The 27,165-nt window shown below is 47.8% G+C and overlaps 1 protein-coding gene across 8 annotated transcripts in view; it reads left to right on the top strand.

The window, feature by feature from the left end:
* Window positions 1–27,165, top strand: part of ATP2B4 (ATPase plasma membrane Ca2+ transporting 4) — a 101,519-nt gene that overhangs the window by 16,761 nt on the left and 57,593 nt on the right. Inside the window, exon 1 of one of the 8 annotated variants that reach the window (XM_043485915.1) lies at window positions 22,444–22,894. The exons of the other annotated variants lie outside the window; for them this stretch is intronic. The gene's annotated coding sequence lies outside the window, so the exon portion shown is untranslated. Of the gene's footprint in view, window positions 1–22,443; window positions 22,895–27,165 lie in introns of those variants that run through there. 8 annotated transcript variants of the gene reach the window in all.

The raw sequence follows: 27,165 nt of genomic DNA, 5'->3' as shown, positions 1-27,165 counted from the left end.
CTCATGCACCTGTTGCTGTGAACAGCAGTACTTTGGAGCTCCCCAGGGCTGGCTGATCCCAGAGTCCTTTGTCTAACTGGGAGCTAACTTGTGCCCCAGTGTAAGTCAGGGCTGTTTCCCACTCAGCTCCTTAATCATCCTGTCTGAGCCCTAGGCAACTCTGCTTCTCTGTTACCCTAAGCAGGCAGAATCTTCTTTGCATACCCATTCATAGAATCTGTTTTTCCTACTTTCTGGTTTGCATGCTTTTTTAAATTATTATTATTATTTACTTTTATTTGCATTTATCTTTGTGGCATTTATTCCCAGGCCATAAGTTTTTGTTTCTTCAGTTTCTTCTGGGATATCTTTTTCTTCTGTGCAACCTCCTCCTCTGGCTTAGGAACAATGTGTTCTTTTTCAGTAAGGGTCATCTCAACGTGGCAGGGGGAGCTCACGTAGGGGTTGATCCGACCTTAAGCTCTGTAAGTCCTGCGCGGCATCTTGGGGGCTTTGTTCACTTGGATGTGCTCAATGACCAGAGAATCTACATCTAAGCCCTTAAATTCAGCATTACTCTCTGCATTTTTGCGCATGTGTAGTAAAAATTTAGCTCTCTTTCCCAGCCACCGACCCTGCGTCCAGCCCCACTGTTTGGCCTGTGCACACCTGCCAAATCTACCGCTGTAACGACGGAGTGGCACATACTGCTTCTTTAAAGTGACAGCCTTCAGATACTTGGTGGCTGTTCCGATATGCACACCCTTTATGGCCTGGGCAGTTTCACAAGTGTTCTTAAAGTGAACACGAAGATTTGGACCTCTTGATTTGCATGATTTTGTGGGGTTTTCTGGGTCGAGTGAATAGACCATTTTTAGGGGTCACCTCAGGCCGCTTACTGGAAAAGCTGCATGCTTTTTTTTTTTAATTGATTAATTTCTTTTTGGCTGTGCCGGGTCTCCGCTGCGTGCAGGCTTTCTCTCGTTGCAGCGAGTGGGGCCTTCTCATCGTGGCGGCTCCTCTCGTTGTGAGGTACAAGCTGCAGGGTGTGTGGGCTTATGTGGTTGTGGCACACAGGCTCAGGGCTCGAGAGTGCTGGCTCAGTAGTTGTGTCTCAGGGCTTAGTTCCCTGCAGCATGTGGAATCCTCCCAGCCCAGGGATCAAACCAGTGTCCCCTGCACTGGACCACTAAGGAAGTCCGGCATGCTTTCCATAAGGGAGAAGTAAGATTTCCGTAAGTCCAAAGATAATTGTTAACATTCTGGTATATTCTCTTTATTCTTTTATATATGTAGGTGACTCTACACATTTTTTAAACAAAATTGGGAATACTTTGAATATTAAGTTTCTGATTCAGATTTTTCCAACTCAATACTATATCATGAGCATTTTCTTACATCCTAAGGAATTGTCCACAAGTCAGTCACAAATATGGTTCTTGGAATCCGATAATAGTAGGCAACCTGAGGTGAAAGATTGATGTGATTTTGGAAGGAAAATAAAGATATTGATGCTTGCACCCTTTGCCTTGAAAGTTGACAGTCTGGAGCCACCCTGGGCTGGGTACAGAGGTCTGAACCTGGGATGAAAAGATCAGAAGAGGGAGAAAGCTTGGAACCCTTGAATTGCCTTAAAAAATTCCTTCCCTCTGTGTGTCTGGATCCCACATGAAGGTTCAGGCCAACCTGTGTTTGAAGTAAGAGTTAAAAATGTAAAGTGGCTTTTACACAGGCTCAGCTAGGGGCAGGGCTTTCTGGAAGAAGATGTGGAATACCCTAAATCAAGTCCCTATAAACCTGTGAGTGGAATTACTCTTAATGGCAGAAAGACTGACTCCTCCTGCTGAGTCTGGGCTCTGACACTAGCCCCCTGGTTTGAAAGAACTGTATGGCTTTTCCTGTCTTCTTTCTCTGAGTTTATTTTATCTTGGGCTATATTTTTAAAGAAAAGAAACTTCTTTGTTTTGTTTTATTTTAAACAATCATCCAAGCCTAGGTCAGGGAGGGGCAGAGAAAAAGGAGTTAGGAAGAGCAAGAGGCTGTGAGCACCACCAAAATTAGCAAATATAGCGCTGGGGACAAAGACAGGGTCTAGTGCCTCTGATGGAGACAGAGTCCCTGTGCTTTTGGTAGGCAGCTCAACACCCCTCAACAGTTGGGATGCTTTGAAATGACAGCCTGAGATGTCAGCCTCTTACAAGTTGTACCAACCAGCAATTATACATTTAAAAGTGACAAAAAAAGTCTTGATGACCATCATGATGAATATGGGCTTATCCAAATAATATTGGTACATCTTCAGTGTAGGCTCGAGGGCTGGGACATGAAGCCTTAGGCTCATCCATGAGCTGGTGCCCCCTTCATGTGTGAGTCGGGAAGCCTTCCACTGTCGTCCCATGGCCCACAGGGAGGTTTCACCCGTGCACTTTCCTCTTTCCCAGGGAGGTTTCATCCCTTACCTTCCCCCTTCCTCCCATCTAGGGAGATAGATGAGGGGAAGGGAGGGAGATGCTTTGGTTTCCATTACAAAATAGGGGAATCTTTGTTATTCTGTTTTCATTCAGGTTACTCCAGAACCTCTTGCCATAACAGAGGAAGATAACAGACTGGGTGTTATCATCACACATGTCACCCAGCTTCTGAACTTCAGCCTTTTCATCCTCCTTAAAATATCAGATAATATAATTTTGAATACCTTACAGGGTCATTACAAGAATCACATGAGATATTGGGTGTGATAGAACTTTGTACAAGGTAGAGGGCCTACAAATATATAATTATTTACAAAGATTCTTGAATGAGGAAGGCCCTCCTCACCTGACTCCTCTGAGGTTTGGAAGGCCTTTTTTCCAGCTCATCTAAAATTTGAACTCTCTTTCTTCGGCAGGTGCGTACCTATGCTGTAGATGGAGGGTGAGATGCAGCAAGTATGAAAGATTTGTTCAAAGTGGGTGAAAAGCTGGAACTCTAGAGGCATTAAAAGGAGCCCCTTAATTGAGTTCCACTCTTGACCATACCACTAGCTAACAGCATGGCTTTGAGCAAGCCCCTTAACCTTTGAACCTCATTTGTCATCTGTTTCTAACCATAAGGATTATTAATAATCTAGGGGGACAGTGTAGAACCTAAACAGAAGTGTTCTCAGAAATTAAAAGCACTACACATGTGTGATAGTATACTATTAGAGCTCAGATGTGTTCCTGAAGATGTCAAGAGGAACCAGTGTTTGATTAAGATTACACATCCTAGAATCCTACTATATCCGAATCTGCCTGCAATGCAGGAGACCCGGGGTTAGGTGCCTGGGTCTGGAAGATCCCCTGGAGACAGGAAAGGCTACCCACTCCAGTATTCGCCTGGAGAATTCCATGGACAGAGGAACCCGGTGGGCTACGGTCCATGGATTGCAAAGAGTGGGACATGACTGAGCAACTAACACACAACAGTACATTATATTATCACTCAACTCCCTCCATTTTACAGACCATAAAAAGCTGAGTCCAAGCAATCCCCCCTTGTACCCTGACCAGGTTGCACTCTTCTCTAGGACTCCGGCTCCCCACGTGTCCCCCTTCTGTTTTAGGTCTCCCACACCCCAGTACTGGAGAAGGAAATGGCAACCCACTCCAGTGTTCTTGCCTAGAGAATCCTGTGGACAGAGGAGCCTGGTAGGCTGCTCTCCATAGGGTCGCACAGAGTCGGACATGACTGAAGCGACTTAGCAGCTGCAGCAGCATCCCAGGACAAAGGGAAGATCACTCACTCTGGGTACCTTGGTCTCCTGTGTTAAAGCCTCTCCGATTTGCCACGCCCTTCCCTTCCACCGGGATGGGAGGTGTCTTTCATGCTAACATCTCAGAGTCACCCCGATATTTGTCCTTCCTCTCTGACATCATGCATCCACCGATCATCCACGTTCATTTTGTGGGCATGCCGGGCAGAGCGGGACGCCGGCGGTCTGGGCAGTTCCGGATCAGGGCTGGAGGGAACGGGGCTGAGCTCGGAGTGTGGGGGAGGGAGGGCGGGGACCTGGGGGCGCCCGAGCGGAGGCGGAGAGCAGGTCCCGGGCGGGCCGCGGTGAGTCACGGCTCCGCTGGGCCACGGCGGGTGGGGCCGCCCGCCTGCTCCGGGCTTGGCGGGGCTGGGCATCCGCTGCCCCGGGCGCCCCCCCCCACCCCCACCCCCCGCCTCCAGGCCGGGCGCCGGGCGCGGGCGGCGCGGGACCGGGGCCTCCCCGGGGCTCCGCTCGAGACGGGCAAGCGGGCGGGGGCCGGCGCTGCGGCTTCTCGCCCCCAGCCCGGAGACCGCCCTGCGGAGCCCCTACTTGGGTGGGGCTGTGGCGGCCGAGGACCCGGAGTTTCGGCGGGGGCTCTGCGCCCTGGAGGACACTGGCGCTTCGGCTTCCTCCGTCCCCGGTTGCTGTCTCCCTGCATTGTGAGATTAAATACCTCTCTTCGCCTCTCTCCATCCCCCAGCCGGAGACTTGGTCCCTGCTAGCTCTCCCGCCCACCTCCTTTCCGAGCCCCTCCCGCTTCGGGTCTCTAGAGGAATAATGCAGATACGACCTTCTGCCCTGCTTTCCTACCACCCCACCCCCGAAAATCAGAACTGCTAGGTTGGTTGATAATGTTATTAGATAACATGGTCAAATGCAGTATATTCACCGTGTTGTTAAATGGCAATTTTAGACTGTGAAATCGACAACAGAAGGGCGCATCTAAGAGTTGCTGACTTTTGGTAGATCCATGACTATCTTTGATCATGCAGATTAAAAATGTTGCAGGCAGAAATAGTGGAAACATACTTCTCTCTCTGATCTCTACCTTTTCTTCCTTTTATTTCTCTGATGCACAAAAATGAATGGTTCATGATACATTTTCTTCACTGGTTTATGCATGCCTCTCTTTTACTGCTTATGTTAATGTATTAATGTACCTGTTGAAGACACCACCCAGTCCAAAAATGTTGAACTTGTCACCCAGTCCAAAAACGAGATCACTCCCATATTTTGCATCCACCTAGGAGCGCTTTCTGTCCTAGCCCCTTACCTGTCCCAACTACTATCCAGAATTTTGTCTTTACCATTCTTTTCATAAACCTGTGTATGCCTAATCAAATATATTATTTAATCTTACTTCATATTCTTTATTAAAAAATATACTGTGTACAGTCTTTTGGAGCTTATTTTCATTCAATATTATAATACTAAGATTTGTCCCTGTTAAGTGTAGCTGCAGTTCATCCATTTTTACTGTTACGTACTATTCTATTGGTGAAGCTATCACCCTTTCTCACCATAAAGAACAGCATTACCACAGACTTTCTTGTTCCTGTTTTCCTGTGCAAGTCTCTCCTATGTATCACTCTCAGAAGGGAGTTGCTAGGTCCTAGTCTGTGAATATTCAGCTTTACAAGATAATAAGAGATTGTTTCCCAGTATGTTTGTAGTGGTTTTGCTTCTAGCAGTAAATTTTAAGAGTTGCTCTTGGTCCATGTCCTTAGAGTACCTGGTATCATCAGACTTTAAAATTTTTGCCAACTGAATGGTATAAATAGTGTCTCTTTGTTGTTGCTGTTAAGTTGCTAAGTTGTGTCCAACTCTTTGTGACCTCATAAATTGCAGCATGCCAGGCTCCCCTGTCCTCCACTATCTTCTGGAGTTTGCTCAGATTCATGTCCGTTGAGTCAGTGATGCTGTCTATGAATATCTCTAAGTGGCCTTGATTTGCATTTCTCTGATTAAGTGAAGTTGAAGAGCAAAAATAATATTTCACAGATCAGACCCACAAAAACTGCAGACATTGGAGTTATTGGATATAGAAAAATATAGAATATATTTAATACGTTGAAAGAAATAGGAGAGTATTGAAAGAATAATAACAGGGACAGAAACTCAATTGATGAGGCAGATATCCAAAGAGAACGTCTAAAAATGAAAAAAATACAGTAAAAGAAATCAATTATGAATTGCTTGAAATAGTATTTTGCAGCTAAAGATAAAATTAATGAGTTGTAAAATATTTCTGAGTAATTACACAGACAATGGAAGATGGAAGAAATGAAGATGGAAAATGCTGAAGAACTATAGAAGCATGGAATATAGACCAGAGATTGGCCAGATAGTAAATATGTTAGGCTTTGTGGTCCACACAGTCTCTGTTATAACTACTCAACTCTGCTGTTGTAAAGCAGTCACAGACAATATATAAATGAATGGCTGTGGCTGTGTGCCAGAAAAACTTTATCTATACAAAGAGATGGCAGGTCAGATTTGGCCTAGGTTGTATAGTTTGCCCACACTGGGAACAGAGTAAAAAGATTCCAATATACACTTAATTAATCCTCCATAAGGAGATAATAGAGAGAATAGGAGTATGACAATGTTTAAAGAAGCAATGGCTTAAGAATTGATAAGGTATAATCATTATTAATATACTTGTGAGGCCTAAAGAATCCCGAGAAGGATAAGTAAAATTCACCATTAGACACACAATAATGAAACTACAAAACACCAGAGATAAATAATTTTTAAAGTAACCAAAAAGATAAATTACTTCAAGGGAATGACAATTAGACTGACAATAGATTTTTCAACCTCAACAATAAAAGCAAGAGGATGGTGAAATAGTATCTTCAAAGTTCTGAAGCAAAAAACTGCTAACACAATATTTTGTCATCAGTGAAAATTTGTGAAGAGGGAGGGCAAAATAAAGCCCTTTGTAGACAAACAAAACCAGGTTTCTACCAGTAAGACTTCCACAAAAGCAACTTCTAAGGGAAATAGTTCAAGAAGAAGAAAAATTACCCAAAAGGAAGGTTCAAGGGGGAATGATGAGCAAAGGAAATTGTAAACTTGGTGCTAAATCTAAATATTACTCACAAAGAAAATAAGGATAACAGTGTCTAATTTCTAACGATAAAATGAAGCTATACATTAAAATTGCCAGTAACAATAGCATACAAATTGGAAGATAGAGTCCAAGTATTCTAAGCTCCTAGCATAGTTTGGGAAGAGGTTAAAGATATTGATTATCAGAAGTTTCTAAGTTAAATGTACATTCTAGGATTCTTAAGATTTCTAGGCTAACACAAAAACTAGGAATAATGTAACTTCCAAACTAGTGGAGGGATGAAAATGGAAAGAAAGAAAAGAATGAAGATAATAGGAAATGTGGCAGTTAAAAAAGGTTCAGACTGTGACACAGAAGAAAGTAATAGCTATTACCATTTATTAAGTAGATGCTGTTAGTCATTTTGAATCATTAATCTTCATAATTTCATGTAAAATACAAAGTAGACATTAAAATTTTCAGTTTCTCTTATTACTACATGCCTATGCTTAAAACAAGATCTGGAACTTAGTAAGTACTCATTTATTGAAGAAAATTAAATGGGAATGAATATTGATTCCTATCTAAAGATGAGCAAACTGAGGCTCTGAGAAACATGAGAAAAAGAAAGGCAACAGACAGTATGAAAGTGAAACTCGCCTCTTAAGAGGTTTTAAACATAAATGCCCCTCTATTTTCCTATTTGTGAAAATAAGTCAAAGAGTGCTTGACACATAACAATCATCATCGTATACTCAGTGCTCGCTAAATGGTAAATGCTATTGATAGGGAACTTGTTATAGAGCTTGTCACAGAGCTTGGACTCCAACCCAGGTATGTAGAATTCAACCATACCTGCTTTCCCCTCTACCATGTGTAGACTTTCCCGCTCTTCTCTGATGTAGAAGTATCCATATAATAGCTGAGCGCATGAGCTGTGGAGGCAGGCAGACCTCGGTTCATGGCCTGGCTTGACCACTATAGGACTTTAGTTCACTGTAGGACTTTGGGCCTCCACTTCTTCAACTGTTCAAAGAGGATGAAAATAGCTATTAAAAAAGGTGAGCTTCCCAGGTGGCACAGTGGTAAAGAATCCACCTGCCAGTGCAGGAGATGTGTGTTCAATCCCTGGGTCGGGAAGAACCTCTGGAGTAGGAAAAGGCAACCTGCTCCAGTATTCTTGCCTATAAAATCCATGGACAGAGGAGCCTGGTAGGCAATATAGCCCATGGGGTTGCAGAGGGTGGGACATGACTGAGCAACTGAGCAAAAACACATTAAAAAAGTGATTGGACTTCCAGGGTGGTCTAGTGCTTAAGGATCCGTCTGCCAGTGCAGGGAATGTGCTTTGACCCCTGGTCTGGGACGATTCCACCTGCTGCAGGACGACTGGGCCCACACACCCACCTTAACCACTAAAGCCGATGCGCCCTGGAGCCCACGCTGCACTGCAGGAGAAGCCGCTGCGATAAGAAGCCCGCGTCCCACAGCCCGAGAGGACCCTCCGCTCGCAACAGCTGGAGAAAGTCCCCACGCAGCAGCGAAGACCCAGCACAGCCAAAATTGAGTAGTCTTTCTTTTAAAAAAAGGCGTCTGTAAGATTGTGAGACTCCACGCCAACCACTTTGATGATGGAGATCACAAATTAGGTCCCAGTTTAGTATAAGAGAGAGTAGGTGCTTTAGGGAACAGTAAGAAGAGAATTGTTTCTAACGCTGGAGTAGAGGTTAATCTGGTTGACCTTAAGGTGTTCATTTCTTCCACTTTGATGATGGAGATCACAAATTAGGTCCCAGTTTAGTATAAGAGAGAGTAGGTGCTTTAGGGAACAGTAAGAAGAGAATTGTTTCTAACGCTGGAGTAGAGGTTAATCTGGTTGACCTTAAGGTGTTCATTTCTTCCTTAAGCAGAAACAAGGGGGAATACTGCAGCGCATCACCGCTCACTCTGACTGGTGAGCAGGCCTCTCGTGACTCCAGACCCAGCAGTTGAAATGGACTGATGGATAGCATTAAATAACAACCGTAATAATGTCTGAGTGCTTACTATGTGGCAGCACTGTGTGCTTTTACAGAGGTTATTTAATTATCTTAAAATCTTGTGAAGTATTTTAAGTGGGGTTACTATTATTATCCCTATTTTATCAATGCTAAAATGGAAGAACAGAGACATTAACTTTCCTAGGGTCAAGCAGGTAGTGATGGTGGATCTGGGATTTGAACCCGTCTTATCACTGCACTCTATCTTAAAAGGTGACTGAGCAGAAGCGCCCTCGTGTCTGGAAAGCACCTTCAGGGTGACATTGTGGGAAAAGTGTCACCCTTGTCACATTCGGATTTGGATTATGGCTCTGCTTTACTATGTGGCCAGAGACAAGGTATTTAACCAGTTTTCTCCTTTGTAAAACAAGGGTGGTGGTATCTGCTGCCCAGGTTTGTTGGGAGGATCAAGGGAGGTCATACATGAGGTACTCAGAAAGACTGGGGACCCTGTATTTTCCTCGTGAGTCAGGAAGGCCTTAGCTGTGCCTGTTCTAAGTAGAAACTGACGTGCTCTGAGCTGATAATGGGTAACTTCAGGAGAATGAGTAGATGAAGGCTGACTTCTTTCTCTGCTCCTTTAAAGGATGCATTAAGCATTGCCCTGATCATCCTTCTGTGCCACCACCCCCCCAACCCCAGCCCCAGCACACAGAGCATGGTATTCAGAAATCCCGGCTTCCCCTCCCCTCGGCCTGGCCATGCCTCCACGTCAGGATGGTGGGTTGTCTGGTGTGCTAGACCCTCCGTGGGCTCTCAGCTCCGTGCGAGTCTGGGGTAGCTGGCCTCTGGGCCACTGGGCCTCAGCCTCCTCTGCCAAGATGGGGCTGAGCTCCTGGTGGCCTCAGCAAGTGGGTTCCACAGTCCTGAGCTAGACTTCCCTTCTCACCTCTTTGTACCAATGCTATTCCGTTTGCTTTCTCATCTTTTTTAAAAAAATTTATTATGGTAAAATACACATGAAATGTACCCTTTTAAACCATTTTTAAATGTCCAATTCAGTGGTATTTATTGCACTCACATTGTTTTGCTACCGTCACCACTACCCATTTCCAGAACTTTTCATCATCCCAAATAAAAACTGTACCTTTAAACAGCAATCTGTGTACATCACCCTACCCCCCACCCCCAGCTGAGCCTAGGCAGCCCCCACGTACTTCCTGTCTCTATGACTTTGTCTAGACTAGGCGCTTCGCAGAAGTGATTCTTGCAATGCTCGTCCTCTGTTTCTAGCGTCTTTACTTTGCACAACTTTTTCAAGTTTTATTCATATTGTGGCATATATCAGAATTTCATTCCATTTTAAGGCTGAATGATATTTCTTTGTATCGATCGATACAATGTTCGATATGCAACATTTTGTTTATCATCTATTGATGAATGCTCCCTTCTCTTTAATCTTTGGACTTCTTTAATGTTTTCTTTTGGCGCATCATAGTTTGCAATAATATGGAGAGAGCAGCTTCTTTCCTTGAAGTAGAACATGGATGGGGTCACTGTCCCAGATGGTGAGGGAGGGTGCAGCTAAGCGTGCTGTTTGTAAACTCTGCTCTGAAGCCTCTACTGGGTTTCGCCCTTCCAGAAGTCTCTTCCTGACAGGTGCTCAATGTGCCGACGTCACCAAACCCAGAAGTGCCCGTGGGAAAGGAGAGTGGGATCCCCTGGGGCGTCCAGCCTGCCTTTGCTGCCTTCCTGGGGACAGAGCCGACCTTGCCCGGGGTGCTCCATCTTCAGTGCTGTAGGTGCAGGCTTAGAGATTCTAGAGCAGCTTTGGTTTTCCTGGGTTTTTTTTTTTTTTGGTTTGTTCTTTTTTTTTTTTTTTCCATTTATTTTTATTAGTTGGAGGCTAATTACTTTACAATATTGCAGTGGGTTTTGTCATACATTGACATGAATCAGCCATGGTTTTACATGGTTTTCCTGTTTATACTTTTGAGCTTTTGTACATTTTTGTTTTGTGTATTTCTTCTTATCAGTCTGTGTCATTGTCTCCTGCTTGGCAGGTCAGTATTTCTGCGTGTACTACACAATAATCACAGGGTTTCTGAAGAGACGCGTGTCCGGTCTTCTTTATTTGGACTTTTGTGCCTGGGGGTTCCCTTAGAAGGCTCTCTTCCTTTCTCTGAGTCTTCCCCCGTCCTGTTTTCTTCTGCCTTCTCTGCTGCTTTCCCTCTTACAGCCCCCGACGCCCCAGAGCTTTGGAGCCTTCATCGGGACCACAGTCTGTGTGCCCGAGGTGGCCCTGTCTCAGATGGTGACGCATCTTCAGCATGTCTCACAGTTCCCTGTTACAGGGAGTGGGCGCCCCTGTGCTAATCCTCTGAGCTCATCAGGGAAGGAATCTCCCGGCTCCAGCGTCCTGGGCGGGGCCTAAAGTTATCTGATCATTTCATATAGGCTGCTCTCCTCTCTTATTCTGGCTTCTGTCCACTTTTTAAATAGGAACTTAGAGCGTGCAGTGTGTCTTAGTTTCCAAGCTCTTCCTGGGCTTGTGTGGCCTTAACTGAGTCATGTCCCCTTTAAGACCATGTGTTATAAAATCTGTAGAAGGAATATCATCAGTCCTGTTCATCTTTTTTTTTTTTTTTTTTAGATTTTAAACTTTTGTTGGGACATAGCCAATTAAAATGTTGTGATAGTTTCAGGGGAATAGCGAAGGGGCTCAGCCCAACATATACATGTGTCCATTCCCACCCAAACTCCCCTCACATTCAGGCTACCACGTAGCACTGAACCGAGTTCCATGTGCTATGCTGTAGGTCCTTGTTGTTTATCCATTTTAAATATAGTAATAGCAGTGTGGACTTGTCTATCCCAAACTCCCTAACTATCCCTTCCCACCATAGTCCTGCTTATCCTAGGAGGCTGTTTCAGATCACGTCAAAGTGCTTTGAAACTATAAAGCAGTATGCAGACATGAGTTCTTACCACAATCTTCTTTGACTCTCAAGAACTTTTCTGCCTTCCTCCTTGGTTTTCCTGACACCAGTTAACAGAAAACCTCAAGCAAACTCCCCAGATATGGCTGCAAAAGTTGGAGATTCTGAAGAGATCCGTGAAGGGAGAGAATCAGTGTCTTCCTGGTACACAGAGCCAGGATCCAGAACAGGTACTAAGAAGAGTAGCCAGAGGTACCGGGAGCCCTGACAAAGGGGTGCCTTTGTTGCCTCCATTCTGCTAAAGCTTTTTAATGCAACTGATCTTCATCCAAAGGCAATGGGCCTTTGGATACAAAAGAAGTAATCACCTCCCAACTTAATATGAGATCAGTTACTTTCATTACCTCCTTTCTTCAGATGGGAAAATTAAGGAAGAGTGGATTTGGAAGAGAGTGGTTGAGGGGGAGGCGAGCCTAGTGCCACTCAGGAAGACCCCCAGGGGCAGGAGCCTGGGGCCATGGGCAGCTCTGGGCCAGGCCGAGCCCAGCAGGGCCCAGGCCCGCGGGCCGGCCACTTCGGGTGCAGCCTCCATCACACCGGGTTCACTTCTGCTTTTCCTCCTTAGGTATTTCTTAGAATCTAGTGACCCAAGGCAGCGTGTCAGGTTGACAGTTAAGTGTCCCTGCCGGGCTGCAAGGCACCTCTGTAAAGATACTAGCAAGGTGCTCCCTTCGGATGAACCCAGCCCATGGGTGCATAACCCACCTGGCAAAACTTGGCGTGTCTCATCTCCCAGTGCCCTGCTCACCATGGGCTCCTCATTTTCAGGGCACTCTGCACACACCTGTGTGCTGTATGTAGCAGCTCTGGAAAGCTCCTATTTGCATGTGGTGTGGGGGGGGCCCACAGTTGGGGGGCAAGGGCTTCTGTGAGTGATCTCTTCCTGGAATCAACTTGATGGCTGCCAGCTGGCCTGCAGGGCAGACCTTGGAGGTGTTGGATACACACAGGTGGATGGGTAAGGGAGGCATTTCCACCCTTCATTTGACGCCTAATGCAGATTTCTTTGCATCATCTATCCCCCGCTTTCCCATATAGACTGCAGTCTTTTTGTCCCAGTGCCCGGCAGAGTGTTTGGCTCATGGAAGTTTCAGTGTGAAATGAGGGGATTTCCATTAGGCTTTCCCCAAAGGGGAAGGACCAGGGTTCTGGGAGATGTTTGCTGTGGTTGGTAGGAAACGCAGAGGATTTGCTCCCTGAAAAGGCAAGGAATTTAACTCTGGAGTGCACTCACTGATAAACCTGCCTCCTAGCTTGTGGCCAGTCAAACCCCAGCCCTACCCTGATTTGAGAAGCTAGCAGGGCATACGTGGTACTTAACCTACAAAGGTCCTACAATCGCCGCTTCTGGGTGTAGAGGATCCTGGGCAGCTCTGTCCTTTCCACCTCTCCAGTGTGAGTCAAGCTGGCAGGAACTCTGGAGGAGGCATCCAGGGGGTTCTTGTACAACGCAGAGAGCTGTCACGAGCATGAAAGGGAATTCCTAGGTCAGGTGGCCCCGTTCAGCTGAATGCTCCTGCTGGAAAGACATGGTAGCATTCTGACACTCGACACTCTTCTGCCCCATCTGGTCCTTTGGAATGAGAGTCAGGAGTCCCGACCGGGGGCCTGGGGAGGCAGTACACTGATGCTGGTGTAGGAAGTGACCAGAGGGGTGGGTCTCAGTTCTGGGGAACAGAACCTCTATGTGTCACTTCTGGGCGAAACTCACGGGCTTCGGAGGGCCTTGCCTTTCCCAGAGCCTGTGTTCAGCCTGTATTCTCCCTGCTTCCTAGGTTAGGTTGGCTGGGCATTTGATAAAGAAGAGAGGTTGCTCATCTTCCTATGTAATTCTTAGGTTTAACTTTTCCCCGACATGGTGCCTTATCATCCTAAAAACAGGGCCTTCACCCCCTCCCTAGGAAGAATGGGGACTATGAAGACTGACCATTTTCTTCCCCCTGTAACCTTCTGTAAACTTTGCTTCATTTTCCCATACCCCGCTCCTGTCTTGGCTTTTGAAACAAGAAAAAAGCGGTTCACCCTCCTACCCCTCTTTAGGGCCATATTCTGTTTGGTCGCTTAGAAACCATGGCAACCTGGCCTAAGAGGCCACTTCTACCATCTTGGGAGTTAGTGTTCCAAAGCCTTGTACTCACAACTCTGGACTGTCTAACACATTTTTCCAAAGTGGGACAGGAGCCTCTGAATTTTCAGTTCTGCTAAAAGAAGAAAGTTTCAAACGAACCAACCCCTTTGGTTAGGAATGGAAGCAACATTTCCTTTAGGATCTGGTGTATGAATGTAGGCAACATTAGCTGGGAATCCTGAAGCTGTGGTCCACACGTTTTTCATTTGCTTCTTTCTTCTTTCACTTTTCATAATTACTCAGTTACTTAGAAAACGGTTTGAGCCGGTTATCTTTTAGCTTGCACCAACTTTTTTTCTTTTCTCTCTTGACATGTTTGTACTTCTTGCTCTGGTGCTACCTTTTAAAGTCCCAAGTTGGGCATCCAGGGAGCTGTGATGATTAACTGCAGGAGCCCGGTAGAAGAATTCCACAGCCTTAGACGGCAAAGTTTCCATGGCTTCGCTGCTGTGGGACGTCCCCGTGAAGGAATCCTCTTGAGCTGGCTGTTGGAGGAGGGAGGGTGGGAAGCGGGGTAGCCTGTCCTCGGCTTCTCTTTGGACTTGGCAGCTTGCAGAGGGAGGGCTCGGGCTGAAACCCTGAAGGGCGGATGCTGACCTCCCCCCTACACTGGAAAGGATTGTTCTCTGCTGATACGGATCTTAACTGATTTGGAACAGCTGGCCAGGATATGTGAGACTGGAGAAGCTGGGAAGAATGCTCCAGCAAATTTTTGCTGAGGCAAATGTTAGACAAATAGTGTGAGATGCTTACAGAGTCTGGCCCTGCTGGGTTAGGAAGCCTTTTGCGGCTCCTCCACGGGTTCCCTCTGCGAATCCTTGAATACTTACTTGTGTAGCGGTGGGGAGAGCTAGGAGAAGGTGACCGTGTCACCAGGGAGCTGAATGTTTGCCTCCATCTGTCTATTCCCAGCCCCAATTTTATAGACTCACAGTGCAATTCAAGTGAAACAGTGGAGCCACTTGGGTAAGACTAGCTTATCATGTTCAGTTGTGAATTTTCAGCTTCTGTGGCGGCACAGAGAGGAGCCAGATTCCAGTTGTGGCCCCGATGTGTTTTACATCTGTCTAATCTCCCAGCCTCTTCCTCCATCAGGCCACTTCCTGTCTATACTGGATTGGGAGCTTGGCTGAGCATACGAAATCCTGACTTTGGTTTGTTACCCGTAGGAATAGTCTCACATCCTTCCTCTCCCACCGTCTCTGTTAGGGGTCTTCACTTCTGAGTTCTCAGTGTTTGCCTCTGTATCAAGCATGATTGGATGCTACATATTCGACTTAGCTGGGCTTCCCTTGTAGCTCAGCTGGTAAAGACTCCGCCTGCAGTGTGGGAGATCTGGCTTCGATCCCTGGGTTGGGGAGATCCCCTGGAGTAGGGAAAGGCTACCCACTCCAGTATTCTGGCCGGGAGAATTACAGTCCATGGGGTTGCAAAGAGTCAGACATGACTGACGACTTTCACTTACTTATTCAACTTAGCAAGGCGAGCTCCAGGTAGGTCTGGGAGAATGCCGGTTGGCTCAGAGTTCAGCCTGCCTGTCTCTGCCATTCTCCAAGGGACACAGGTAGACTGACCCTGTGCTGGCCCTAGCCGTGGCGGTCCCGCGAGCGCCCCATTCGCCTCTGGATGCTCCCAGACTGCTTTGCTGTTTGAGTCGATGTAGACTTGGCAGGGGTGATTGGTTTCAGAAATTACCCAGGTAAGGAGGATGGAATTCTGTCCAATTAGATTGCCCCTGGAAATGTGGAAAAGAGAGAATGAGAGAGATTTTGAGATGGAGATAGATAGGCAGACAGATAAATAGATAGGTTGTGAGGGTGCGAGGCAGAGAGAAAGAGAGAAGGAAGCAGGCAGAAGAGAGGGAGAGATGCAGAAAGTTATGTACAGAAATGTGAAAAATTAAGGCTTAGAAATGAGGTGCAGAGAGAAAAATGAGGAGGTAAAAGAGACAGGTACTGGCTGTTTTTCCCATAGTTTCTGGCAGTGCAGTGCTTCAGAAATAATCCAGAAAACATGCTTTTCTGCCACTTCCTACAGACCTCTCCCCAAGAAACAATCACCATGGTTCTCCCAGGTTTTTCTTTAGAGGTATGGCAGTGATGTTTAAAATGCTGTGCGTGGGAGTTTAGAATTGAATGGGTGTGAGGAGAACCTGAGTTCTGTATAGTTGATCTCAGCTTCTGCCTAGAGGGTGGGTGATTCCTGCGGTGACAGCTGGTTTCTCTTCTGTCCGCAGCAGAAAAACCCTGGGCCTGTGTCCTGGAGAGCGAGGGCGATGGGCCTCCAGTCCGCCAACCCCACAGCCCCCGAGGGGCCGGAGGCCGGGGTCTGTGCTGAGGGTGGGCCCTTGGGACTGAACAGTGGCTCTCTGTGCGGCTCGGGTCTCCTTCCCGGCCTTCCAGCTTTCTCTTTCCCCTGGGAAGAGAAGCACGTGGGAGCAGAGAAGGGTCGCTCAGTCGTGACCTCCACGTTTTAGGTCAGGCACCGAGGCACAAGCTGGGAGAGAGAGGTGACACACCCTTCCCACCCTCTCAGAAGAATACACAGTACCTTGCACTTTCTCTCTCTTGAGACGCATAAACCACCACCAGCTGGGCTGACTCACCTCTCTGCCTGCCCGTTGTCTCGTTCAACAATGGGCCTTGTGTCCATCTGAGCCCTTTTGAATAAATACTCTTTATAACTGAGATTTTTGGGAGCTTAGTCTGCCGTGGGGGTTCTAGGACATGTCGGCTTCTTTGTCTTTAATGTACTCCTAAGGAACCACTGCTCAGCCTGAGTACGTGCGCTGGGACGCACTGACGGGAGCCCTGGAGTCTGCCAGCCTCAGTCTGCTCCAGCAGTCCGGACGGCGCCCCGTGTTGGGCCGTCTCCTCCTGCCCTGCGGGGACAGTGCGATGCTGGTGACAGCTGGTTTGACAAGCCCAGAGACCGTGCCCGCTCTGCTCCTTTGACCTCAAGGTGCTGCCAAGACTGATTTCTGTCCCAAGTTGCTGATTTTCCCCGCAAGACTGTATCAGCTAACCCAGGCTGTCAGTCAGGACTTTGACCTCTCCTGGGGCAGCAGGGGGTGCTTCCCTTGTGGAATCAGCAGCAGCTTCCCCTCTGCCTCTCTCTTCCCCTTGGGGACTATTCTCATTGATAGCCTTTCTGAGCCACAGTGGCATCTGGGAGGCATTCTGTTACAGTCCGAGATGGAAAGAATTGAACCGTCTGTGTGATTTGCTCTTGTTAAAACTGCCCTAACTTTATTTTTAATCCGATTAATATGCCCATCGGCAGGTGGGGTTTTTTCCTCCTACTAAGGATGTAACCATCTGAAAGGAACTAGAATAAGGTGGAGAAAGAGGAACAGTAGAATCCTTCAGCATCTTTTGTATTCCAACCAGCTGTTTCTGCAAGGTGGCTCTCTGTTCTTTAGATACCATCTGGTGACTGGCGTATTTATCAGTCAGCACACACTTTCAGCTCAGTTGTGTATGTGCATGGGTGTGGGTGTGAGATACCACACGGTAATCTTCCACTCTCTCCCTCTTGGGCTGCTTATGCCTGATGGCGCATTTCTATGTTCGTATTTGTTACTTCACATTTGCCTGGGCGAGTGGAGAAGGTAGGAGGCTGTGTTGCCCCATCCAGTAGCCAGAAAATACTCCCTACTTCTACCAAAAGCTTTTCCCGTGTGTCTGGTGCCCTGGTGGCCAAGGATAAATAAACCTTGCTTTTGATCATCCTCCAGCATCTGAACCTTGAATGCTGACTCCTTGGTGCTGGTGAGAGGTCCTTACCATCCTGACTTGGACCTTAAATCTTGTTCTACAGGAGTATCCTTTCCCCTCAGAGCTCCCTGAGAAGAGAGAATTGAATGAAAGTTCTCTGTACAAGTGGCAGAAACAGGTGTCCCTTCAGAGGTACCTCAGAGGTCATTTCCTACAGCCCTCCAGCCAGGAGTTTCTGGGATCCATGTGGGATGGCTCTGCACCCATGGCAGGCTTGGGAGTGGAGGGTGATCGCCTTGAGACTGTCTACCCACGACCCCGTGTCTTGGTCCTGATGATACCTGCATCTGGTGGGCGCTGGAGGGGAGACAGGGAACCTAAGGAATGTTGCTGGCTGGAGCCAGCTTTGACAGGAAGGCAGAGGACAAAGCGTCTTTGTCTCTTCTCAGAGCCAGTGGTGCAGAGGTGAGAAAACCCAGAATTGGGGCTTCCCCTTGTTGAGCTGGGGCAGAGGCATGTAGTGGCGAGAAGCCTACATCTCCCTCTTTAAAGGAGCTAACTATACTCCTTACTTCAGTCTTTCTCTTGTTGGTTCAAATTTGCAGACTCTGTAACATACTCTTTTCCTTCTTGAGAAAAGTTGCAGTGGCTCTTTTTCCCCCCCCCCCTTTTTTTAAAGCAGATTTGGGGGGTTGGGAAAGGAAAACTTTGAAAGTAAAATAATAAAAAACTGGCCACTCTGCCGTTACAGGCACATAAATAGCTACACCATCGTGGGGCTGCACACTCTCTTTGCCATAGCAACCTCAGCGAATGTTTATAGCAGCCTATCGCCCCAGCTGGAAAACAGCAGCTGCTGCGGCTCACCCGCCACACCCGTGCCACCGCCTCAGCCTCAGAGCAGTGGGCACGCCCCCACCCCCCCCCCGGCCCCCCGAGGTGTGGCAGGGCCGTGGGAAATGGCAGAGCCAAGGCAGCACGGGATCCAGATGTGCAGCCATGTCGGACTCTGCAACCCCGTGGGCTGTAGCCCTCCAGGCTCCTCTGTCCATGGAATCTTCCGGCAAGAACACTGGAGTGGGTTGCCATTTCCTGCTCCAGGGGATCTTCCTGACCCAGGGATCGAACCCGAGGCTCCTGCATCTCCTGCACTGGCAGGAACCCACTCTGCCACCTAGGAAGCCCTCAGATGTGCCGAGGAGCGGTAACATCCTGAGAACCCGAAGTGAGGGGTGGGTGTCTTTCCTGCCCGTTTCTTCCCTTTCCCTGCCCCATCTCTCACTCCTGCAAAGTCGGCACCAGAGTGCAGAGGGTACTTAGCTGCACATGAACCCGAAAGGGGTCCGGGTTCTGAACCTCACGAGGCAGCTTGTTTTAACTGTCTAAATAAATCCTGGCTTCTGTTGCAGCCTATTCAGGGAGGTCCTCTCAAGTCTGTTTTCTCAAGGACTCACAGGACAGGGGCCTCCCTTGGGAAGATCATGGGTCTCTCTGGGAACGAGGCTGCCCTGAGATGAGCGGAAGCAGAGATCAACATTCTGGAAGGACTAAAGGAGGGTGAGATGGGACAAGAGCCTCCTGCGACTCCCCGTCAACCTGGATCCAAGGACAGCGTTGGGCCTGGGCCTCCGCTGGGAGCCTCGGTTGCTTTACCTTGGTGTCTCTGGCGAGTCTCACCAGGCTGTAAACTCTGCATCCTTCTCGAGTGTGGTGCCCAGACCAGCAGCAGCCCCTTGTCAGGGAGCGTGTTTCAACACCCGCCTGCCTACTTCCTGAGGCCGCAACTCTGGGAACCCTTCCGGAAGTCTTTTTTTCTTTTAATTTATTTGCAGGGAAGCAATGGAAACACAGACATAGAGAACAGACTTAACGGCCACGGGTCAAGGAGAAAGGAGAGGGTGGAATGTGGAGAGAGTAACATGAAAACCTACACTACTGTATGTAAAATGGATAGCCATTAGGAATTTGCTCTAAGACCCAGGGAACTCAAACCGGGGCTCTGTAACTTCCCCGGAGTCTTGATGCTCACTCAGGTTTCAGAACCGCTGCTCCAAGGCACAAGTGCACGAAAGTGTGATCTGCCCAATTTCTGAAGACCCGCACTGACTTAGGGGCTCCTGTCTGTACAATGTGTAAACAAAGAAGAGTGAAACTGGGGTGGTAAGATGACTTATTCAGGAGTGCTCCCGGATCTTTGTCCTGATAAATGCCATCTTCTCGGCATGGAGCCCTTGCCCGTTTGTCTGGAGCTTCCAGGAACTAGCTGGGCTGAGAGGCCTGGATTAGACAGGGCCTGGGGTGGCTGTCTATACTGGCAAGACTGTCATGAAGCGGACGGAGGCAACAGGAGTGCCAGCCAGGCGGTGTGGTACTCCGGGGCACACAGGATTGTTGTTTTGCTTCCTCTCCTCCTGAGCCCCTGGGACAGCTGCCCACAGCACATCCTTTTGGTGGATGACACGTGACCTCCCTCGCACCCTGAGGCTTCCATCAGAGCCTGAGATCTAGGAGCAATGAGATGCTGACCAACTCCAGTAGCCAAGGGAGACTGACCCTCCTGTCCCTCTCCGTGAGCATGGCATGGTTTTCCTGAAATTTGTTCGTAAAAATAACACAGGATACAATCCAGCTGCTAAATAGCAACCCCCCACTTTAGCAAACCCCCGCCTTTTCCCATGGGACCAAAATGTGGAAAAACCACCTCAGCCCCAAGAAAGGCAGTCTGTTGCTCACGAGTGTGTGTGTCCTGGGTCTGCAACAGCTGCTGCCCAAGGCTCTGCCTCCTGTCTGCTGACCTAGTGCCTAACTGTCCCGGTTTCAAGCAGCTGCTCCTTGCTTAGTGTAAGAGGAAGGTGCCCTTCTAACCCACATCCTGCGCATTTCTCACCATCTGGCCAGCACTCCTTGCATCAGACAACAGACCTTCCGGATGGGACGGTTACTCCCACCTGAACTCAGCTCTTGTCCTCCTTAATCCACTGAAGGGGGTTGCTGTTCCATCCTCTGCATTTTTTGTTTCCTGAGCTCCAGCTTTCTGTGAACACTCCCTCAACAAGCCCTGAGTCACAGGCAGCCACAGGAGTGGCCCAGGCCAGTATGACTCACAGTATTTGGAAATAGGGTATATTCCCTATGGCTCTAGGCCCAAGGGGCTGCCCATTTTCATTTTGATCTATCGATGCTAGTTTTAGGATGAATCCAGGAGGGTTACAGTGCCCTGCTAGGTACATTTCAGCTTCAGTTTCCCAACCCATGTCATGAAACTTTCTGTCTTCATCTTGATGGTTCTGGGGTCTCTGACAGGGGCTGGATCAATAGATCAGATATCAGGAACAGAGTATCATCAGCCTTGGGCCAACTCTCAGTATCACTGTTTAGAGAAAGCTTGTGCTATCTGTGGGCCTGACCTTCTCCCTGCCATCTGAAGGCATCTGGCCAGAACTGGTAAGTTTTGTCCTCATTGTCATAGCATGTCTTAGACAGTACAGTCTCTCCAGGTCTGAAAGGCTTCAGTATTGTAGTGTGTTTTATCTTTTTCCGATTTCAGGTGCAGACTATTGAGTCAATCATGCTGTGGATTCATGGTGCAGTATTATCTTGATCCATGCAAGGCCCTTCCTGTGCTCACTGTTTCCCACATCTCACATCTTTTCCCTTCCCTCCCTGTGAGCAGCATTCTAATGTGATATGTGTCTTTTTGTTTATATATCCCTTAAAATGTATAGTTTTGCTTTAGATGCATATGTTTCAAGTTTTTGTCAAAGTACCTTTTTTTACCTGCAGTAAGCACTGTTTTTAAGATCAGCAATATTGTGTGTACATCTGATCTGTGTTTCTAACTGTTGCATAATATTCTGTATTATCTAGCTCATGTATTTTTTCTGCCCATCAGTGAGAGAGGGGATCCCACGTTGCCTTCAACTCTGTCACCACAAATAATGCATAGACTTAGTTTGGTCAAGTACAAGGTGGCTCCAAGGAAGAGGGGGAAGTTCTGAATCCCTGAGACCCAGGGCTTGAGGGCACCACATCTTCTCTACGTAGATGCTTTGATTCTAGCACTGCATTTGTGCTGCTGAATTGAAGATCTTCTCAGGTAGCTCACCTGGTGGTTCAAATGGTAAAGAATCTGCCTGCAATGCAGGAGACCTGGGCTCAATCCCTGGGTGGGGAAGATTCCCTGAGAGAAGGAAATGGCACTCCACTCCAGTTTTCTTGCCTAGGAAATCCCGTGGACAGAGGAGCCTGGCGGGCCACAGTCCATGGGGTCTCAGAGTCAGACACAACTGAGTGACCACCACTTTCACTTTCTCAGGGCAGCAGGCTTGTGGGGAGGGAGCGGGTAAGCCAGGAGGCCTCACGTAAGCCCCCTCCTCACCAGCAAGTGATGTCTCTGCTTTAGGAAGGGAGTACCCACCAGAACCCAGGTCCCAGCTGCTGGCAGAGAATTAGCATCGGGTTCCAGCATCACAGGCGGCAGTGTGCCATGCTGTGGTCAGTATGGAGGAGGCCTCATTTGGTGCCTCAGCCCTCCCTGGGCTTCCTGGCACCAACCTGGCTGTTGCTGGCGATGAGAGGGAGCGCCACCCGCCACCTGAACTCCCACCAGCATCCTCTGCCCCGACCTTCTGCCTCCACAGGGCTGCGGAGGCTGGAGGAGGGTGTGCACACAGGTCTGCTTGGCAAGCCAGTGGGCACTAGGGCAGGGGGAGGGTAGGAGAGCCCCGAACCACAAGCAGGGCGGCTGCTCGGCCCGAGTGGTGAGAACAGGCGGGTGCAGGTGGGCCCGCCTCTGGTCATGGGAGTAAGAGGCCTGTCGTCACGAGGATGGAGCAAAGCAGCCTCCGCGTGGTGTTCAGACCTTCCGAGGAGGGCCAGCCAAGGATGTCTCATGCAGGGCAGCCTGCCATGTGCAGGTGCTTGCCAGCTTTCATGAAAGGCCTCTTAGAGGTATGCCAGCGACGAGACAAAGAGTGAAGCTTCAGACACTGCAGGGAACTGCCCCTGTGGGAGTCAGAAGAGAAGAGGTGTCTCTGTGCCTCTCCCCATCCCAGGGCTGATGCCCCGAGTGTGAGGTGATGGAGTGCAGGGAGCCCTCAGCCCCCTCCTTCAGCCTCTGAGTGGGAACTGGATATACTTGGAGTCCCAGAGCCAAGGGCATTCTGGCCGGGGCATGTGTTTGTGGGGGCAGGGCTGGAGGGGAGGGTGTCAGCCCCTCATAAGCTGTGACCTACTGCTGTGGTTGCCCAGGAAGCTGAAACAGGTAAGGAGGTGTTTCCCTGATGTACGGTAGAGCCTTTAGGGGCTCTGGGCCAGGGGTGGATAGTTAGGCATTTATGGGCTTCTCATCAAGCTTTAGGAAGTAAATCTGTAGCTTTGTTTCCATTTTTGTAGAGGATTGACCTTGTATTTGAGGCAGGGTGGCTTTGGACTCAAGCTAGGACACAAATCCTTGTTCTCAGAATCTGTATTTCCCTCCTATAAAATGGTGTGCCCTCCTTACAAGGCTGTTAATGAAGCTTCAGAGAAACAATATGTGGAATAATGAGAATAACTACTATGTATGGACCAACCGCTACAAAACAGCTGCTATGCTAGGCTGCTGTTCATGGATCAGTAATAACACGTGTGTACTTACGTGAATCATTTCTCTCTGAATGGGAAAGGGTGGGCCTGAAGCCGGTTTTGTGCTCAGTTTGGTGCGTTGTGAGGTGTCACGAGCCTGTTCTGTGCCCACCCCCCCGCCCCCGCCCCATTCTAGCAGCTGCCCACAGCCCAGAGGCCGGAGCTGAGCTCCTTACCATGCCCGGCAGGTCTCGCTGTGGTCTCCAGCCTGCAGCCTGGGCCCGCGGCCCCCTGCCGTTCCCTTTCTCCTGCTTCCATTCCTGCTTCATTTCCCATGCATCTCGCCAGATTCATTAGCAGCCTTTGGCAGCGGAAATTCAGGGAGTGGGTTCCTTTCAGATCCTCAAAATACCCTACTCTGTCCCCTACATAGGAAGTTACCTTTTTCCTTGTGTTCTGAGGATGCGCCCCAGGAAGGTTTCTACGAGTAAGGGATTTCTTGACAAAATTGGAGGAGACAGCGTCTGTGGCTTAAGACTTGAGGTTTTTATCTCTGGCAGCTCCTCACTTTGGAACTTGCTAGGGAGGTTAGCTGCAAATTGAGTTATCAGGAAGTGTAGGGTGCTCTGCTTCTCAGGTATGTGTAGGAACTGGAGAGGATATCTGATCCTCACTGTCTGGAATGTGAGGGAGCTGGTTCTGAAAGAGAAAGAGCAAGTGTGAGAGTCAGTACTTCCTCTAAGTGGTGGTAAAGAACCTGTTAGATATTTGTCAGAAAATGAAGAGGCCCAGATTGGAGGGGAGGAGTAAAGGCCTCTGTGCAGTAAAGGCCACTGACTTGCCAAAGAACAAGTCATTTTTTATGGCTTTGAATCTCAGCGTCTTCATCTGTACGGTGGGAGTCACAGCCGTCCTACCTAAAATCGGTATGCCAAATCCTCTCACAAATTGTACAACAGATGTGACAGAACTTTAGGAGGAAAAAAATTAAAATGATTTAATGGTCATGTAAGTAGTAGGATTTCTTGACCCTGCAGGAAGGGCTGAAAATTCCCTCTTCCATCCTGTCGTCATTAGGCTGGCAAAATGCTAGAAACAGGGAGTGAGAACATGTCTTACCCAGAAAGCCCCGAGTGGAATGACTAATCCTGACCTGACGGGAGGTGGTGGCCTCCCGGGCATCAGAGCATTGTGTCCGAGGCTGAGGCTGCGTGAGCACTTACAGATCATTCTTTGCCAGTTGCCTAATAAGGCTAGGGGCCAGGCAAGCTCAGTTGCAGAGAGAGAGTATTGGCTCCTGCTATGCCTCCGAATTCCAGAAGCACTTTCGCAGAGAGCCTGGCTATAAAGGGGCCCCAAGTGGGCAGCGCCCCTTTGACTTCGTGTCAGCAGCTTAGTGCCTGACCTGTGTGTATATCTCAAGGGCAGCCTGAGGCAGACAGGCTTCACTCTTTTCTACTTGCCCCATGTGTTCTGATCTTAACTGACCTTTTCGCATTGGTTGTTGTGTGAGTGGAAGACTCTCTCCTCTCTGATCTCTTCAGACTGCCCCTACTTCTCTAGAGGTCCAAGGCTGCATTGTAGTAGTTGTTCCATTGCCAAGTCACAGCCAACTCCCTGCCACTCATGGACTGCAGCACGCCAGGCTCCTCTGTCCTCCAGTATCTCCCAGAGTTTGCTCAAATTCACATCACTGGGTCAGTGATGCTATCTAACCAACTCATCCTCTGCCACACCCTTCTCCTTTTGCCTTCAATCTTTCCCAGCATCAGGGTCTTTACCAATGACTCAGCTCTTCACATCAGTGGTCAAGGTATTATATATAGCTTCAGCGTTAGTCCTTCCAATGAATACTCAGGGTTGATTTCCTTTAGGATTGACTGGCTTGATCTCCTTTCAGTCCAACGGACTCTCAAGAGTCTTCTACAACATCACAGTTTGAAAGCATCGGTTCTTCAACACTCAGTCTTCTTTCTGGTTCAACTCTGACACCTACATGCCTACTGGAAAAATCATACCTTTGACGTTACATACAGACCTTCATCAGCAAAGTGACATCTCCACTTTTAATACACTAATTTCATGGCTGCAATCACCATCCACCGTGATTTTGGAGCCCAAGAAAAGAAAATCTGTCACTGCTCCCCCACGTTTTCCCCTTCTATTCACCATGAAGTGATGGAGCTGGATGCCAGGATCTTAGTTTTTTGAATGTTGTTTCAAGCCAGGTTTTTCACTTTCATCAAGAAGCTCATTAGTTCCTCTTCACTTTATGCTATTAGAGTGGTATCATCTGCATATCTGAGTTTATTGATATTTCTCCTGACAATCTTGATTCCAACTTGTGATTCATCCAGCCTGATATTTCGCTTGATGTACTCCACATATAAGTTAAAAAAGCAAGGTGGCCACAGGACTGGAAAATGTCAGTTTTTCATTCCAATCCCAAAGAAAGGCAATGTCAAGAATGTTCAAACTACCACACAATTGCACTCATTTCACACGCTAGCAAAGTAACGCTCACAATTCTCCAAGCTAGGCTTCAACACTACATGAACCGAGCTGAATTTAGAAAAGGCAGAGGAACCAGAGATTAAATTGCTGACATCCGTTGGATGATAGAAAAAGCAAGATATTTCTAGAAAAACATCTACTTCTGCTTCACTGACCATGCTAAAGCCTTTGACTGTGTGGTTCACAACAAACTGTGGAAAATTCTTAAAGAGATGGGAATACCAGACCACCTTACCTGTCTCCTGAGAAGCCTGTATGTGAGTCAAGAAGCAACAGTTAGAACCAGACATGGAACAACAGACTGGTTCCAAATCGGGAAAGGATTACATCAAGGATGTATATTGTCACCCTGCTTATTTAAGTTCTGTGTAGATTACATCATGCAAAATGCCAGGGTGGATGAAGCACAAGCTCAGTCAGAATTGCAGGGAGAAATATCAATAACCTCAGATATGCAGATGACACCACCCTTATGGCAGAAAACAAAGAGGAGCTAAAGAGCCCCTTGATGAGTGAAAGAGGAGAGTGAAAAAGCTGACTTAAAACTCAACATTCAAAAAACTGAGATCATGGCATTCAGTCCCATCAGTTCATGGCAAATAGATGGGGAAACAATGGAAACAGTGACAGACTTTATTTTCTTCTCCAAAATCACTGTAAATGGTGACTACAGTCATGAAATTAAAAGACACTTGCTCCTTGGAAAAAAAAGCTGTGACAAACCTAGACAGTGTACTAAAAAGCAGAGACATTGCTTTGCCAGCAAAGGTCCATCTAGTCAAAGCTATGGTTTTTCCAATTGTTACGTATGGATGTTATATATGGACTTGGACCATAAAGAAGCCTGAACACTGAAGAATTGATGCTTTTGAACTGTGGTGTTGGAGAAGACTCTTGAGAGTTCCTTGGACAGCGAGGAGATCAAACCAGTCAATCCTAAAGGAAATCAATCCTGAATATTCTTTGGAAGGATTGATGCTGAAGCTGAAGCTCCAACACTTTGCCTGATGCAAAGAACCGACTCATTGGAAAAGACCCTGATGCTGGGAAAGATTGAAGGCAGGAGGAGAAGGGGAAGACAGAGAATGAGATGGTTGGATGGCATCACCAACTCAATAGACATGAGTTTGAGCGTGCTCCGGGAGATGGCGAAGGACAGGGAAGCCTGGCGTGCTGCAGTCCATGGCGTCGCAAAGAGTTGGACACCACTGAGCAGCTGAGCCTCAACAACAAAGCAAGGTGACAATTTACAGCCTTGTCATACTCCTTTCCCAGTTTTGAAACTGTCAATTTTTCCATGTCTGATTCTAACTGTTGCTTCTTGACCCACATAAAAGTTTCTCAGGAGACAAGTAAGAGGGTCTGAGACTCCCATCTCTTTAAGAATTTTCCACGCTTGTTGTGGTCCACACAGTCAAAGGCTCTAGTGTAGTTAATGAAGCACAAGTAGATGCT

The sequence above is a fragment of the Cervus canadensis genome, chromosome 13 (assembly GCF_019320065.1).
Source record: "Cervus canadensis isolate Bull #8, Minnesota chromosome 13, ASM1932006v1, whole genome shotgun sequence".
Taxonomy (NCBI): domain Eukaryota; kingdom Metazoa; phylum Chordata; class Mammalia; order Artiodactyla; family Cervidae; genus Cervus; species Cervus canadensis.
The sequence above is the reverse complement of the archived record's forward strand: the minus strand, read 5'-3'. Positions and strand labels throughout refer to the sequence as shown.